General features: G+C 44.9%; 1 long non-coding RNA gene across 1 annotated transcript in view; it reads left to right on the top strand.

Moving 5' to 3' along the window:
* Positions 1-8,077, top strand: part of LOC126079861 (uncharacterized) — a 92,664-nt gene extending 84,587 nt beyond the window's left edge. Inside the window, exon 3 of the long non-coding RNA XR_007518256.1 lies at positions 7,985-8,077. This is a non-coding gene — a long non-coding RNA (uncharacterized LOC126079861). The remainder of the gene's footprint in view (positions 1-7,984) is intronic.
* Positions 8,078-17,472: the final 9,395 nt, after the last annotated feature.

The following is a 17,472-nucleotide window of genomic DNA, read 5'->3' as shown; positions in this document are numbered from 1 at the left end:
AAAATCAATATCCTAGGCATTAGTGAGCTGAAATAGAATGGCATTGGCCATTTTGAATTGGAGACTCATATGGTCTACTATGCCGGGAACTACAACTTGAAAAGGAATGGCATTGCATTCATCATCAAAAAGAACATTTCAAGACCTGTCCTGAAGTACAACACTGTCAGTGATAGAATAATATCCATATGCCTACAAGGAAGACTATTATTCAAATTTATACATCAACCACTAAGGCCAGAGATGAAGAAATTGAAGATTTTTAACAGCTTCCACGGTCTGAAATTGATCAAACATGCAGTCAGGATGCACTGATGATTACTGGTGATTGGAATTTGAAAGTTGGAAACAAATAAGAAGGACTGTTAGTTGGAAAATACGACCTTGGTGATAGAAACTATGCTGGAGATCACATGATTGAATTTTGCAAGACCAATGACTTCTTCATTGCAAATACCTTTTTTCAGCAACATAAATGCTGACTATACACATGGACCTCACCAGACTGAATACACAGGTATCAAATCAATAACATCTGTGAAAAGAGATGGTGGAAAAGCTTAATATTATCAGTCAGAACAAGGCCAGGGGCCAACTACATATCAGACCATCAATTACTCATATGCAAGTTCAAGATGAAACTGAAGAAAATTAGAACGAGTTGACAAGAGCCAAAGTATGATCTTGAGTATATCCCACCTGAATTTAGAGACTGTCTCAAGAATAGATTTGACATGTTGAACACTAATGACCAAAGACCAAAAGAGTTGTGGAATGACATCAAGTACATCATACATGAAGAAAGCAAGAGGTCATTAAAAAGACAGGCGAGAAAGGAAAGATCTAAATGGATGTCAGAAGAGACTCTGAAGATTGCTCTTGAACATTGAGCAGCTAAAGCAAAAGGAAAAAATGATGAAGTAAAAGAGCTGAACAGAAGGTTTCAAAGGGTGACTCAAGAAGACAAAGTATTATGATAACACATGCAAAGACCTGGAGCTAGAAAACCAAAAGGGAAGAACATGCTCAATATTTCTCAAGCTGAAAGAACTGAAGAAAAAATTCAAGCCTCTAGTTGCAATACTGAAGGATTCTATGGGGAAAATATTAAATGACGCAGGAAGCATCAAAAGAAGGTGGAAGGAATACACAGTCACTATACCAGAAAGAATTGACCGACGTTCAACCATTTCAGGAGGCAACATATAATCAGGAACTGATGGTACTGAAGGAAGAAGTCCAAGCTGCACTGAAGGCATTGGAGAAAAACAAAGCTCAAGAATGACAGAATACCAATTGAGATGTTTCAACAAACAGATGCAGCACTGGAAGTACTCACTCATCTCTGCCAAGAAATTTGGAAGACAGCTATGTGGCCAGCCAACTGAAGTCCTAACCTGTGGTACCTGTGAATGTGACTTTATTTGAAGATAGGGTCATTGCAGACATACTCAAGAGATCCAGATTTATGCCTATTCCCAAGAAAGGTGAGCCAACCAAACATGGAAATTATCATACAATATCATTAATATCACGGGCAAGAAAAATTTTGCTGAAAGTCCTTCAAAAGCGGCTGCAGCAGTATGTTGACAAGGAACTGCCAGAAGTTCAAGCTGGATTTAGACGTGGAACCAGGGATATCATTGCTGATGTCAGATGGATCATGCCTGAAAGCAGAGAATACCAGAAAGATGTTTACCTGTGTTTTTTTGACTATGCTAAGGCATTCAACTGTGTCGATCGTAGCAAATTATGGATAACATTGCAAAGAATGGGAACTCCAGAACACTTAATTGTGCTCATGAGGAACCTGTACATGGATCAAAAGGCAGCCATTCAAACAGAACAAGGGGATACTGCGTGTTTTAAAGTCAGGGAAGGTGTGCATCAGGGTTGTGTTCTTTCACCATATCTATTCAATCTGTATGCTGAACAAATAATCTGAGAAGCTGGACTATATGAAGAAGAACGAGGCATCAGGATTGGAGGAAGGCTCATTAACAACCTGCAATATGCAGATGACACAACCTTGCTTGCTGAAAGTGAAGAGGACTTGAAGCACTGACTGATGAAAATCAGTATGGATTGCACCTCAACATAAAGAAAACAAAAATCCTCACAACTGGGCCAATAAGCAACACCATGATAAACAGAGAAAATATTGAGGTTGTCAAGGATTTCATTTTACTTGGATCCACAATCAACCCCATGGAAGCAGCAGTCAAAAATCAAAAGACGCGTTGCATTGGGCAAATCGACAGTAAGAGATTTCTTTAAAGTGTTAAAAAGCAAAGATGTCACCTAGAGGACTAAGGTGCACCTGACCCAAGCCATGGTGTTTTCAATCACCTCATATGCATGCGAAAGCTGGATGATGAATAACAAAGAACAAAGAAGAACTGATGCCTTTGAATTGTGGTGTTGGCGAAGAATATTGAATATACCATGGACTGCCAAAAGAATGAACAAATCTGCCTTGGAAGAAATACGACCAGAATGCTCCTTGGAAGCAAGGATGGCAAGACTGCATTTCAAATACTTTGGACATGTTGTCAGGAGGGATCAGTCCCTGCAGAAGAATATCTTGCTTGGTAAAGGAGAGGGCCAGCAAAAAAGAGGAAGACCCTTAATGAGATAGATTGACACAGTGGCTGCAACAATGGACTCAAGCATAGCAACAATTGCAGGGATGGGGCAGGACCAGCAGTGTTTTGTTCTATTGTGCATGGGGTCACTGTTAGTCAACAACGACAAACTGCGAGAGAATAAACTTCTGTTTGTTAAAGCCATCTGCTTGTGGTATTTCTGTTATAGCAGCACTAGGTAACTAAGACGCCCCCTTTTAAAAGCCCTGTGGGACCTCATGCAAGAGATTAGGAGGACAGGACGTACACCCCTCCTTCACTCTTGGTTCCAACCTGACACCACCCTCTGAGCTGATTTTCCAAAGGTGTTATTTCCAAGCTCCGAGCCCATATTCTCAAACGCCCATTAAGCATCTCCTCCTGGATGGTTGTGGTAGGTTGAATTCCATCCCCCCCAAAGATATGCTGAAGTCCTAACCTGTGGTACCTGTGAATGTGACTTTATTTGAAGATAGGGTCATTGCAGACATACTCAAGTTAAGATGAGGTCATAGGAGGTTAGAATGGGCCTTGTAAGAGAGGGAAATTTGGATAAAGACACAGGCAGAATGCCATGTGACAACACAGGCAGAGACTGGAGTGATGCATCTTACAAGCCAAGCATTGCTGGCACCACCAGAAGCTAAGAAGAGGCAGGGCAAGATCCTCCCCCAGAACCTTGAGAGAGAGCATGGCCCTGCTGACATCTTGATTTCAGACTTCTGTCTTGCAGAACTATGAGAGAATAAATTTCTGTAGTTTTAACCCATCCAAGCTTGTGCTAATTTGTTATGGCAGACCTAGGAAATGGTCTAACGGTACTGTAAACTGACCGAGTCCCAGAGGTAATCACCTTCCCTCCCAAGCCCATGCTTCTTGCAAGTGCCCTAATTCTGTTCATGGCATCCCCACCTGGCCTTCTCCCCAGGCTGAAAAGCCTGAACTCCATCCTCATTCACTCCTTGGCAAATCATTGCCAAGTCTTCTTTTGCTCTAGTCCTCTGTATCTGTTCTCCCTCTTTCTGCCACTTTCTTAGCTTAGGTCCTCACTCTGGACTCTTATAATCTCTGCTTCTATCATGGCACGTAAGATGGAATAATTAATTTTCTGTAATATTGCTTTCATGTAATAACCCGTGGCCTCTGGCTAAAAACAGAAAACAAAACAAACAAGCAAATGACCTTGGTAGTAGATTTGGCTGATGCTTCATTCTGACCACATTTACGTGGCAGGTGCAGTTACCTACTAGTTGTGGTGAGTGTTGACTGATAATACTTCCTAACTGCTCCTTCTTTGGGAGCCCTGATGGCCAGTGGTTAAGAGCTTGGCTGCTAACCAAAAGGTCAGCAGTTCAAATCCACCAGTTGCTCCTTTGAAACCCGATAGGGTAGTTCTACTCTTTCTTGTAGGGTCGCTGTGAGTCAGAATCGACTCAACGGCAATGGGCTTGGTTTTTTTGTTAATACCCCATGACCGCTGGCTAAAAACAGAACACAAAACAAACAAGCAAATGACCTTGGTTGTGGACCTGGCTGATGCCCCATCCTGACCCCATTTACCTGGCAGATGCACTTAACCCCAGCTGTGGTGAATGTTGACTGATAATACCTCTTAACTGCTCCTTCTTTGGAGAATTGCCCTGAGCCAAAAGGAACTACCTTGTCTAGGAGGTTATGCCCTCCTCCCAGGGGCAGCCTGCAGCCCACGACTGATCTACACACATACACAAAAGGCCCTGTCCTTGTGCTCTAGAGCATCCAGTAGGGTCAGACTGAATTCAGACTCTATCGGAGACCACATCCTTGCTTAGCTCTGTTCCTACCCTGCCCTTCTTCCCTCCCTCCCTTTCTTCTGACAGCTGTCCCTTAATAATCACATAAACTTGAATACCTGCCTCAGGCTGTGCCATTAGAGAGCTCACCTGAGACAGCCTCATTAGAGCAATACAGTCCCCTGAATTAAGTCCACACTCTTTTAACTGGCATTCAAGACCCTTTATGGCCAGACGTAGAGCACCCACTTTCCCAATCTTGTCGCCCATATCTCCTTTCCTTTGAAGATGAAATGACAGCTGGAAAGTGCTATACGCATATCAGGGAATGACAGGAGAGAAAGCCCAGCAATGGGTGGGTGGTCTTCAGAGAACCTCTGAAGGTCCCCCATGAGAGGAAGTGGCAACTTTACACACTTGGCCAGCCCAGAGAGCCCATCACCAGAGTACATGACAGCACCTGGCCAGGAAGACTTTTCCTCCTCCATACCTCCCTCACCTTGGAGGAGTAGAAGCAGCCTGGTGAGTGGGGGAGGGGAGAAGAGGCTCTCTTGGGGAAGGAGAAGTGAAGCAAGAGAAACATGTCCCTTGTTTGTTATGGATTGAATTGTGTCCCTCCAAATTTTGTATTGTAAATCCTAACCTCTATGCCTGTGGTTATAATCACATTTGGGAATGGGTTGTCTTTGTTGTGTTAATGAGACGTGATTAGTAGTCAATCTCTTTTGAGATATAAAAGAGATTAAAGAAGCAAGCTAGCAAGCAGAGACGGGGGAATAGACATGCCAAGGCACATGAAGATCAACCAGGAGCAGAAGCTCAAAAAGAGACAAGGACCTTCCTCCAGAGTTGATAGAGAGAAAAAGCCCTCCCCTAGAGATGACACCCTGAATCTGGACCCTAACCTCCTAAACTGTGAGAAAATAAATTTCTGTTTGTTAAAGCCACCCATCTGTGGTATTTCTGTCATAGCAGCACTGCATAACTAAGACACCCCCTTCCCAAAGCAGGGGGCTGGCCAGAGTCAGGCCTGAGGTGGGCAGCCAGAGAGAATCTTCATATTTATATGAAGATGCCATTCCAGCAACATGTTGACTGGACTTAAAAAAACAATAAAAATTGTATTACAGAAAATTTCAAACTTACAGAAAAGTCGAGAGAATACTAGAATGGACTCCCAAGTACCATCACTCAGCTTCAATAATTATCAGTATACGTAGTTGTTGTTGTTGCTGTTGTCAGGTGCCGTGGAGTCAGTTCTCACTCACAGCACCCCATGTACAACAGAAGGAAACACTGCCTGGTCCTGCGCCATGCCCACAATCGTTGTTATGCTTGAGCCCATTGTTGCAGCCACCATGTCAATCCATCTCGTTTAGGGTCTTCCTCTTTTTCGTTGACCCTATACATCAGTGTATGATGAGTCTTATTTCATCTGTACCCCACACTTTCCCCTTCCCCTAGTGGACTGGACATTTTAATTACTAGAATGAAAGTGATTAAAAAAAAAAAAAAATCAAGTAAACGGGACTTTTTACTGCCTAGGAGTCGTTTCGACTCTGTGTGGCGTTGGGATAGTGGTTTCCCCTCTCTATGCTATAGTTACTACAGGATCGTGACCCCTGTCTTTCCTTCTGATTTCATGCAAGATGCTGACCATGGTGATCCTCTGGGAATGGTTTTGTGCTGGGTGAATGGGTAAGATGATGGTGATGGTGATGATGATGATGATAACGATTACCAGGATCAGAGAGTAAATGGTTTGTGGTTGGCATATGGATGATGTGCAGTTGGCATGTAGATGGTATGCAGTTGGTGTGGAGGGCATGTGGCTGGTATGTGGGTGGAGTGTGGGTGACGTACAGTTGTGTGTCGGTGTGTGGTTGGTATATGGGTGGTATGTAGGTGGGACATGGGTGGCATGTGGTTGGCATGTAGGTTGTGGCCAAGCAATGAGGTGCCCAGGTGTTGGTCTGTCTGCCCTGGGCTCAGTGGTATGTAATGATTTATCTGATTTGCCCTCCTCTGTGCCTCCCTCCCAGTGGCAGCCGATTGCATCTCATACATACCAAGGTTCTTATCACATCAAGAATTCATAATCATGCCAAAATATTAGATGGGGATATGAAATATTTACACACAAGGCACCAGACTATGAAATGAAACGAGCCCATCCCCAGACCCTGACAGAAACCTCTCTCCTGCAGGGACAAGAAGGGGGCTCAGCAGGGCTGGAGGCATCCTCATGTGTCCCCAACTCTCCTCCCAGATCTACGGGACCCTGTAGCATATACTGAGTATCCTTGTTTGGTGGGGAGAAGCAGATCTCTAGACTCCTCCCTGCTCCCTGGGTGGGCCTCCCCTTCTTGGCTCTCCCAATTGGGGAAAGGATGCTTCTGCTTGGCAAGGGATGGCTCAGGGGGCAACAGGAAGACTGAGGAGGAGCATGTCCTGTATTATAGGATCCCACAATCTTCAAAATGGAAGCGATCTCAGAATTCATCTACCCTCTTTCCCCCAAAGTCACAGGAATCATCATTTGTCTGCTCGTTTAACTCCAACAACAGAGAGCTCACTACCCTAATTTAATAGCCAGCGACTGTTGGTTAGAAAGTTTTCTCTTATTGAAAGCAAACTCCTGCAAACTCCACCCGTGAGCCCTCTTCAGCCTGACACCCTTCAGATCCTTCTGAGGGTCACCTTGTCCATTCCCCTACCAGTCTGGGTCCTCAGTGTCTTGAGGCCCCCAGCCCTGCCAGGAGTCCTGGGATGCACCAGAGCACAGATGGGCCCCTGAACAGCCCTAATGGCCTCATCTGTCTAATTAGCATGCAATTAGCCTAATGCATATTTTAACATCACACCAGAGCTGCTCATCAATCATCCAAGCTGGGGACAGACAGACGACAGTCAGCCCACAAAACCAGGAGGAAGGGTCTTCTCAGTAACTTTTCAGGGGCACGGCACCCTCTCGAGGGTTACAGCAGCCTGAAGGGCTGCACCCCGTTAAAAGGCCCACAGCACCCCCCCTCCCCCACAACGTTGTCTCATTCTATCCCCACAGCCAGTCTCAGGGGCTCAATTATGGATGGCTCCAGAGACAGAGACAAGCAATTCTCCTACTGCCTGGAGTGTCTCTCATGTGCTCAACACTGAATGGGGGCTTCAGGACATAGACAAGGGACAAAGTCTGCCCAGGCTAGGGGCAGAGCTCAGACCATGGGGAGGACCTCTGGGATATTGGGCCCTGGGGGATGCCTCCTATTCAGTCTCCCTAGATTCTCCTGCTTCCAGGACAGGACCGTTATTCTCAGGCCTCAGTTTCCCCAATTGCAGCTTCACCCCCACTCGGCCAGCAGAGTTCACTATGGTTTCCTGCTAGTAATGTCAATTCACCAAGAAGACTGTCTCCCCGATCAGGCTGAGAACCCCTTCAAGGCAAGAACCCTGTCTTTTCTCTCCTCTCCTGTCTTCTCCCCACTCCACCCAGGATTTCAGGTTAAGAACTGTGATCAATAACAAAAAGAGCACTAAGCTTGGAATCACTGCACGTGTGCATTACATTGACCAAGCCATGTCTTTTGGCAGGTCTGTTTCCACCGTGGTAGACTGGAAGACAACAGAGACTTGCAACCTTGATCAGTGTTCCATCCCAGCTCCACAACAGGCTAGCCGGACGACATTTGGAAAGTGTCTTAACCTCTCTGAACCTCCATTTCTTCAAGTGCAAATGGGTTATAATAATACCTACCTATGGGGTTTTTATGGGGTTGGTGAGGAGCCCTGATGGTGCCGTGGTTGAGAGATATAGCTATTAACCAAAAGGTGGGCAGTTCGAATCCACCAACTGCTCCTTGGAAACCCTATGGGGCAGTTCTACTCTGTCCTATAGGGTTGCTATGAGCTGGAATTGACTGGATGGCAATGGGTTTTTTTTTTTTTTTGGTTTATGGGGTTGGTGGGAGAATTATATGAGTTAGCAGGTGCTAGCATTTATTTTTTTTTTAAGACACAATATTTTTCTCCTTTCTCCGTCTTTCCCTTCCTCCCTCTCTCTTCTTCCTTTCCATCTTTGACTGTCTAGAATTCAGTCCCTTCACGGGCTCTGGCCACTTTGCTGGTGGGGAGGTGAGACACTGTGAGAAAAAAGACCCTTGTTGTCAGTGCTGGGTGGGGACTGAATGGATGGGCCTGGGGTTTTGCTGGGGGTGGGATGTAGCCTTGAGTGGGTGGGGCAGAGCATTCCTGATTGACACATCTTGCATGAATTGAAACTGGAATGTGACGCTGTTACTGTCAGACCCTGAGCGGCAGAACATGGAGGAGCCTAAATATTTCATGGTCAAATTCATCAATAATAGAAACCGAGACTAAATTACATAACTGTCACCTTTCTGTTAAATAATATTTTCTGCAGGGGGCTGAGAGGGAGCCATGGAGGCCTTTATTGCAAGTCATGAATGATTTAGGCCAGCAAACAAAGGGATCAGGAAGAGGAGAAGGAGAAGGGGTTTTCTAGAATCATCTAACAAATTATCCGGGGATGACTGGAGGAAATCTGCAAGGTGTGAGGGTCTTGGGGGAGAAGGTGCTGGGCATACCTACAGCTTTGGGGGTTGTGGACACACCTTCCAGACCAGGGTAGAGGGGGTGATTAACATGCCAACCCAAGTTTCACCGTCAAGTTGTTCATTTTACTGGAGATGGAAGGACAGATGCTCAGAGACAGCCAGAAATCTGGGGTTCTGTCTTCTCATCAAACAGAAAATATATTCTGAGTGCCGGGGCTTGTCTTTCCCATCAGACTAGGATCTCGCTGATGGCAGAGCTGGGTCTCTCCTTCAGCCTGGGGCCCCTGAGGCAGGATTGTGTCTCTTCTCAGACTGGGGCTCCCTGAGGGCAGGGCTGTGTCTCCCCCTCAGACTGGGGCTCCCTGAGTGCAGGGCTGTGTCTCCCCTCAAACTGGGCCTCCCCGAGGGCAGGGCTGTGTCTTCCCTCAGACTGGGGCTTCCTGAGGGCAGGGTTGTGTCTCCTTCCTCAGGCTAGGGCTCCCTGAGGACAGGGCTGTGTCTCCCTCATCAGATCTCTTTCAGGAGACTAAGGGCTTCCCAAGGGCAGAGGCTCCCCCAAGGGCAGGGGCTGTGTCTCCTACAACAGAATTAGAGCCCCTTTAGACCAGAGCTGTGTACCCCCCTGTTAAACTGGAGGCTTCCAAGGCTAGGGCCTATGCCTCTGTCATCAAAGAGCTCCCTAAAGCAAGGGCATTCCCTCTCCACCAGACTAGGGAGCCCCTCAGGGCAGGGACTATGCCTCCCCTAACATACTTGGGGTTCCCCAAAGGCATCAGCCAGGTTTGCCCCATTAGATCAGGGGTTTGGGAGGTCAGGCACTCAGTCCTCTCAATCAGAGTGGGGGCCTCTGTACACAGGAGCCCTTTGTTGCCTTCATTACACTCAAGTCTCCCTGAGATCTTGACCTATCAGATTGGGAGCCCCTGAGGGTGGTACCTAAATTCTTCCTCCTCACTTTGCCCTTTTTGATCATTGGAGGATGGGAGGGACAAGGCAGGCGAACTGTCCTGGTGCCTTGCAGCCTCAGCAGTGGGCAGACCATCTACCCCCCAGAGAGGGAGCCAGAGTGAGTATGTGTGTAAACTTGCCCTGTACTGTCAGCCCTCTGTGGGAAGGGTGAGGGTTGGGAGTGCCGTGCCCGCTAAGTGTATAATTACACAGTACTTGGGGTAATTTTCCTCTTCCTCAAGAAGCGCACGTTGGCCCTGATTTTCCTATCTGCAGATTGTAAGCTCGTAATTAGCAGCAAATTACCCACACAAGTGACAAATTTTTGTGCTTTCAAGTAAACAGACAAAATACCCACGGTTCATAAATTGCCTCTTGGTGCAGCAGGCACCTGGCTCCGGGAATGCCCAGCCTGGCCACACGTGGCAGGGAAGGGGGGTAAGAGCTGGCGTGATGGCCGAGGCTGCAGCCAGAGGGTTGAAGGATAGGCTGGCTTACCTTTGGAGTCAGCCCTGTCTGCTCGCCACCCAGCACCAGCAGGTCAGAATCCTTGGTCTGGGTCAGCTTCGTGGTCCCCCACATGGGAGTGGAGCACTAGGGTGGCAGCTCCAGCCCCAAGGGTAAAAAAGATCCCCAGGGCCCCATCTGCCACCCAGGAGCTCAATGAAGCTGGTTCTGTGACTTCTCTCAGCCAACATCGCCTCCCTGAGTACCACGTGCCAGCTGAGCACTGCCTGGTATTTCTCCTCAAACTGGGATTCTTCACATTTTTTCATGCTGTACACCCTTTAACACTCTGATGAAGCCTATTATCCTTTTCAGTAGAATGTTTCAAATGCATAAAATAAAACACACTTGATTACAGAGGCAACCCATTATATCGAAATGCAGTTCTGTCCTTGGAGCCAGGGTTAGAACTCTGCCCTCGAACAGCTTCTTGCCCTAGTTTTAGGGGATCCCTGAGCTTCAGCATCAGGTGGATTTCGATCATATCCTGGCTCTGCCTCTGTCTGGCTGTGTGACCTGGGGTGATCCAGGTAACCTCCCTGAGTATGTTTCCTCATGAATAAAACAGCCATAACAGTAGAGGCTCCCACACAGGGCTGTAAGGATTAGACAAGATAATATATATAAAATTCTTAACAGAGTCCCTAGGACATAGTAGGTGCTCAATTAACATTAAGTGTTATTGTTACTATCAATATCTCAGGATTTTGGTGAGTCAGTTCTTGGTTTTTTGTGCTCATTCATGTCATTCCCCACCCTGCTCCCAGATTTGACAGTCATTTAATAAGAATTGATTTCCTGTGACCCCAATATCCTTAAACTCCCTTGTTGTTGTTGTTGGGTGCTATAGAGTCTAGTTTTGGCTTATAAGGACCCCATGTGACAGAGTAGAACTGCTCCATAGGATTTTCTAGGATGCGATTTTTATGAGAACAGTATATCAGGTCTTTCTCCTACAGAGCTGCTGAGTGGGTTTGAACTGCCAACCTTTGGGTTAGCAAGCCAAGTGCTTAACCACTGCAACACGAGAGCTCCTTTTAAGCTCTCTAATTTCATACCTAGTGGCGAAGTGGTAGAAATGCTGGTGGCATGGTGGTTAAGAGCTACGGCTGCTAAACAAAAGGTCAGCAGTTTGAATCCACCAGCCACTCTTGGAAAATCTATAGGGCAGTTCTACTCTGTCCTATAGGGCCACTATGAGTTGGAATCAACTCAACGGCAATGGGGTTTTTTTTTTGGGGGGGGGGGATAGTGGTTAAGTGCTTGGGTGCTAAATGAAAGGTTGGTGGTTCAAATTCACCAGCCACTCCACAGAAGAAAGATGTGGCAGTCTGTTTTCATAAAGATTACAGCCTTGGAAACCCTATGGGCAGTTCTATTCTGTCCTGTAGGGTTGGTATAAGTTGAATTTTTAATTTTATCCAATAATCACCACGCTCCTGCCCTCCCAGAGAGGAGATACCACACTACCGGAGTTGAGTAGGATATGAGGCTTACGCACTGTGCCACCCTCCCTTAGTCTTTGCATTCTTATCTTTAAATTGGGGCTAATTACACCTACCCCATTAAGTGGTTGGTGGTTGAGCTGAATAGGGTTAATATTTGCAAAGTGCCTGGCACAGAGTCTGGTACCTGCTGTTGTTTGTTGTTAGGTGTTATCAAGTCCGTTCTAACTCATAACGACCCTATGCATGGATTTACTCTGACTGATGATATTGAGCTTTTCCATCGTCTCTTTCTACAGATATAGTCTATTTGATTCCTGTGCATTCCATCTGACAAGGTCCACGTGTTTAGTCACCATTTATGTTTTTGAAAAAAAGTATTTGCAATGAATAAATTGTTGGTCTTGCAAAATTCTATCATGTGATCTCTGGCGTGTTTCTGTCACCAAGACCATATTTTCCAACTACTGATCCTTCTTTGTTTCCAACTTTCGCATTCCAGTCACTAGTAATTATCATTGCATCTTGATTGCATGTTTGATCCATTTCAGACTGCAGAAGTTGGTGGAAATCTTCAATTTCCTCATCTTTGGCATTCGTGGTTGGTGCATAAATTTGAATCATAGTCGTATTTTTCAAACCTGAGGTGCTCATCTTCCAGCACTATACCAGTGTTCTGCTGCTACTCATAAGGTTTTTACTTACTGGCCAATTTTTTCAGAAGTAGACCACCAGCTCTGCTGAAACCTATCCACCATGGGTGACCCTGCTGGTATTTGAAATACCAGTGGCAAAGCTTCCAGCATCACAGCAACATGCAAGCCACCACAGTACGACAAACTGACAAACAAGTGGGGGTACCTGGTAGACACAGTGTAACAGCAGCTGTGATTCATGTTATTGTTGGTGGTAATCTGTTACTTTGGGACCCCCCAATGAAGCATACCTCCTATGTTCAGGCCCTTGTGTACTTACCTCTCACAGTGACCCTGGGCTGACTGAGGCCAGTCTTAACCAGAAGTGATGTTGTGCCAATTCCTGGCCTAACCCTGAAGAGGGCCTGGCAACACGTGTCCTAGAACCAGCTTGTACCAGTTTGCAAGAGCTGATGTTTGAAATTTCTGGAATTTTGTGAGCCATCCCAAGTTGGTAGTTATATCATGGAAACTGGCAAATACTACAAATCGGGAATCCACCCTTCCCTTCCCATCCTTCCTCGCTCCCTTTCTTTCCTTCTTTTCCCCTATATAGCCAGTTACCAGCCCACCACTGCCGGGCAGATTCCACTCATGAACTTTTGTGAAACTGGAGTCACCACATAAGAAGTTCTGCTACCATTTGGGAAAGACTACCACATGGAAAAGCCACACTGGGAGAGAGAAACCCTGAGACTACAGGGGGAGAACCAGGGAACCCAGTCCATATTTGGAATCGAGACCCTGAACCCATGTCCCCAGTCGAGCCATTCCACCAGCCCCCAGCCTTTTGAGCCCTCCTAGCTGAGACACCCAATCTGTGAGTGAAGGAGCGAAGGACATTGCAGCTCTAGGAGACAGCACATGGGTTACAGATGAGCCGTCCCTGCTGTAACCTGTCCAAATTCTTGGCCCACAGAATTGTGATCAAATAAAACACTTGTTGTTTTAAACCATTAAATCTTGGGGTATTTTGTTATGCAGCAAGAGATAACTAAATGGCCATCTATCCCAGAGGCAAATGGCCAGGTGGCCCCATGCTACCTGCCACAGTCTCGTCATTAGGTGACTTCTCATCTTTTTCTGCACTGAGTTCTGGGAAGCCCAAAGAAGAGGTGCCCAGCTCTCCTCACCCCAAAAGGGGCAGCCTTGCTTGCCCCGAGTCTCCCCAGTCTTTCAGAGGATGGCCCCCACCTCCAGTCTCCCCACCTCCGCTCCACATAAGCAGATAGGGAGACACGAAGTGAGGAATTCTGCTGAGGAGGCTGGTGTGGAGCTGAGGGAGGAATGGAGCCCCCTCCCTTCCCTGTTGACATTTGAAAAGGACAGAATTAGGAGGAAGGTAAATGTTACTCTTCTCTTCTCCCAGGGACCAGGGAAGAGGGAGGCAGACACCCAAGGTTGTGATTGCTTCAAGTTTGGGGAGGGTGCTGGGGTGTTGGGCATGAGGTCATTGCAGGGTGAGCTGGTGATTGCAGGTGGGCTTGGCACCCTGCAGTGGAGGTTACTTGGGGCAGGTGTGGGGCAAAACCACCCCCTGCAGCCTATTCCAGTGCCCCTGGTTTGTGTAATGGAGTGGTACCCCTGGTCTGCGTAGAGGAGTGAGTGGTGCCCCTGGTCTGCATAGTAGAGTGGGACCCCTGGTCTGCGTAGTGGAGTGGTGCCACTGGTCTGCGTAGTGTTTCCAAATTCCTGACAGATGTTCATTTTCAGGATTTGGGAATGAGTAGTTGAAATTCCTGAGAATTCTTGGAAATTCCTGAAATCATAAATTATTCTGTATTTTCCATAAGACTTTCTTTACATGTTCCAAATCGCGATGAGTGACTGTCAGTAATAAACAGTGACTCGTTCCCCGTGATAGGGTTATACTAAAAGTTTCAGTGGTCTTTGTTTAAAACATGATATGATGTTAGATGCTGGTTTATTGTTATTAAGACCCTACTGGACAGAGTAGAACTGCCCCATAGAGTTTCCAAGGAGCGCCTGGTGGATTCAAACTGCTGACCCTTTGGTTAGCAGCCGTAGCACTTAACCACTATGCCACCAGGGTTTTCATTATGAACCAATATATTCTGACAAGATTCTATACTTCAATGACATGCTAAAAATGTTCAATACCTGATACAGAATTTTGATTATAGAAAACACTAAAATAAGAGCATTAACACAAAATTAATGCCAAATAAAATTCATTAAAATTTGAAAGTACTGAATATCTAAAAATTATTAATTCTTGAAACGAAATTTTTTATACACACAGAGGATTAATTGACCTATCTGACAATCTTGATGTTTGTTTTTCAACAAACATCTCAGATACAAAGAAAGAGCTTTCGTGTTGACATTGGCTGGAATGTTAAGAATGTGTTCAAAAGCATCTTCAGTTTGGGTGTTAGGGTGTGTGTTACTTCCTATAAGCTCGTGTTTTTTTTTTTTTTTTGACAATGACAATACTTTCTCTGGTTGCCCTCGTTTTCTTTTTGCTACTGAAATTGATCTTGCTTTTGCTCATTCAGATTTTAGATCAGTTTTTTGACATTGTGTCTGAGAATTTCACGACAGTCCCATGTTCTCCCCTTTGCATTTCTTCTACGGCGAATGTTCCAACCCTGGGAAATGCCAGTGCCCATGATTGGATAGTATTTGAAGAAGAATGTAACATTTGGATTTACAGCACTGCACGTGCTAAAATTGCCAGTTTAAGAACCAATTTTGCTTCCAAAACTTATTTCTTGGAATATCATTCATATGATTTGTATAAGGTATACAATGCATATAAACTTATTAATATTTATTTTATTTGCAAGAATGACTCACCATTAGCAACAGATAGGTCCGCAAACATACATTTATACAATGGCAACAGCTATAAACAAGACTGCCTGATTAAATTGTGGCGTTCTTTCCTATGAGCTTCTGTCACAGTTCCCAGAAAAGTTGACGTTAACTTTCAATTCCACGTGTCAGTGTTTTCTGCTCTTGCTTTCAATTTGACATCAGTTAATTCCTTCAAACCAATAGAATCTTTATGTTGATTATGAAGCTTTAATTCTTGTAGGAGAATTATAATACTTTTTCTCATTTTTCAGACTTCTTGATTGACTTTTCTTGGGATTTTTGGATTTGGGAAAAGATCATTTCTGAGAAATGTTGGGAATCCACTTCTGGCTTCAGAAACATGAGCTCCACTGAAGGAGAGTGAACTCCCCATGTACCTTCTCCTGGACAGGATGAGATGCTATGTCCAGGGTTTTTTGTTTTTTTTTTTTTTTAATCATGAACCAATAATAATGAACCTTTTTCCTGGAAAGGTCATTAAGGAGAAAGCTGGACTCTGGCAGAAAGACTTCCCTGGCTACCCCAGGTCTCTTCTGCTAGACTCTTACAAGACAGCATTTCCCAGGGACCTGTCCTTGGGTCTCTTCTTGTCTCTGTCTTCATGCTCTCTGGGGCACTCCAACCGTGATCTTGGTTTCCACGCACTGATCACATCCAAATTCATATCTCCAGCCCAGGCCTCTCCCACTCTCTTTTTTTAAATAAATATTTTACTGTTTTTGATGAAAATTCACACACCAAGTTAGATGCCTATTCAACAATTTCCACACAAATTGTTGAGTGACATTAGTTACATTTTTCACAGTGTATCAACATTGTCTTCAATTGTGTTCAATTTGTTCCCTTTCCAGCACTCTAGTTTCCTTGTCCCCTTATCTTCTCATTTTTGCTTTAGATTAGTTGGAATCTTAAAGGATGTAGCCTTTTTAGACTGGCTTCTTTCACTCAGCAATATGCTTTTAAGGTCCCTCCATATATTTTTGTGGCTTCATAATTCACTTCTTTTTATTTCTGAATAATACTCCATTCTATGGATGTACCATAGGTTTTTTTTTTTTTTTAATCCATTAGCCTGTTGAAAGACATCTTGGCTGCTTCCAAGTTTTGGCAGTTATGAATAAAGCTGCTACAAACATTCATGTGCAGTTTTTTGTGTGGACGTAGTTTTCAACTTCTTTGAGTAAATACCTCGGATTTTTTTTTTCCAGTAATATTTTATTGTATTTTTGGTGAAAGTTCACACAGCAAGTTAGGTTCCCATTTGCAATTTCTACACAAATTGTTCAGTGACATTAGTTACATTTTTTACAATGTTTCAACATTCTCTTCAGTTGTGTTTTCGTTGTTCCATTTCCAGCATTCTAGTTTCCCTGCCCCCTTATCTTCTCATGTTTGCTTTAAAGTAAATGTTAACACACAGGTGGTTTTTTTAGTACAGCACTGATCTTATAGGTAATGTCCTTTATTTCGTGTGTCACTTCACTATTTCACTAACAGGTGATCTCGGGATAGTTTCAGTTCAAGGTTTAAAGAGTGTCTCAGGGCCATAGCCTCAGGGAGTCCTCTGGTTTCAACTGGTCCAGTTAGTCATGCTTCTTTCTTTTTTTTTTTAAATAAAGAATTTGAGTTTTCTTCTACCTTTTCCCCCTATTCTATCCAGGACCATCTATTGTGATCCCAATCAGAACAGTCAGTGGTGGTAGCTGGCCAGCATCTAATTCTTCCGGTCTCACTGTAGGTGAGGTCATAGCTTGTGTAGGCTATCAGCCTTGTAGGCTTGTTTCTTCTCTGAGATTTTAGTTACATTCTTACTGTTTTGCTCTTGATGAGTAGAGACCAATGGTTGTATCTCAGATGGCTGCTCACAACCTTTTAAGACCCCAGACATTACTCGCTTCACTAGGATGCAGAACTTGGACTTTGTGAACTATATTATGCCAACTGACTGAGTTGTACCCATAGACTATGGTCCTGAGCATTCAAACCCAGAAAACCAATCTCAGGAGGTTTTTGGTTATGTCTGATGGGTATCTGTAGTTATATCTTCAATGAATATATGTACCTACACA

The sequence above is a fragment of the Elephas maximus genome, chromosome 1 (assembly GCF_024166365.1).
Source record: "Elephas maximus indicus isolate mEleMax1 chromosome 1, mEleMax1 primary haplotype, whole genome shotgun sequence".
Taxonomy (NCBI): Eukaryota; Metazoa; Chordata; class Mammalia; order Proboscidea; family Elephantidae; genus Elephas; species Elephas maximus.
The sequence above is the reverse complement of the archived record's forward strand: the minus strand, read 5'-3'. Positions and strand labels throughout refer to the sequence as shown.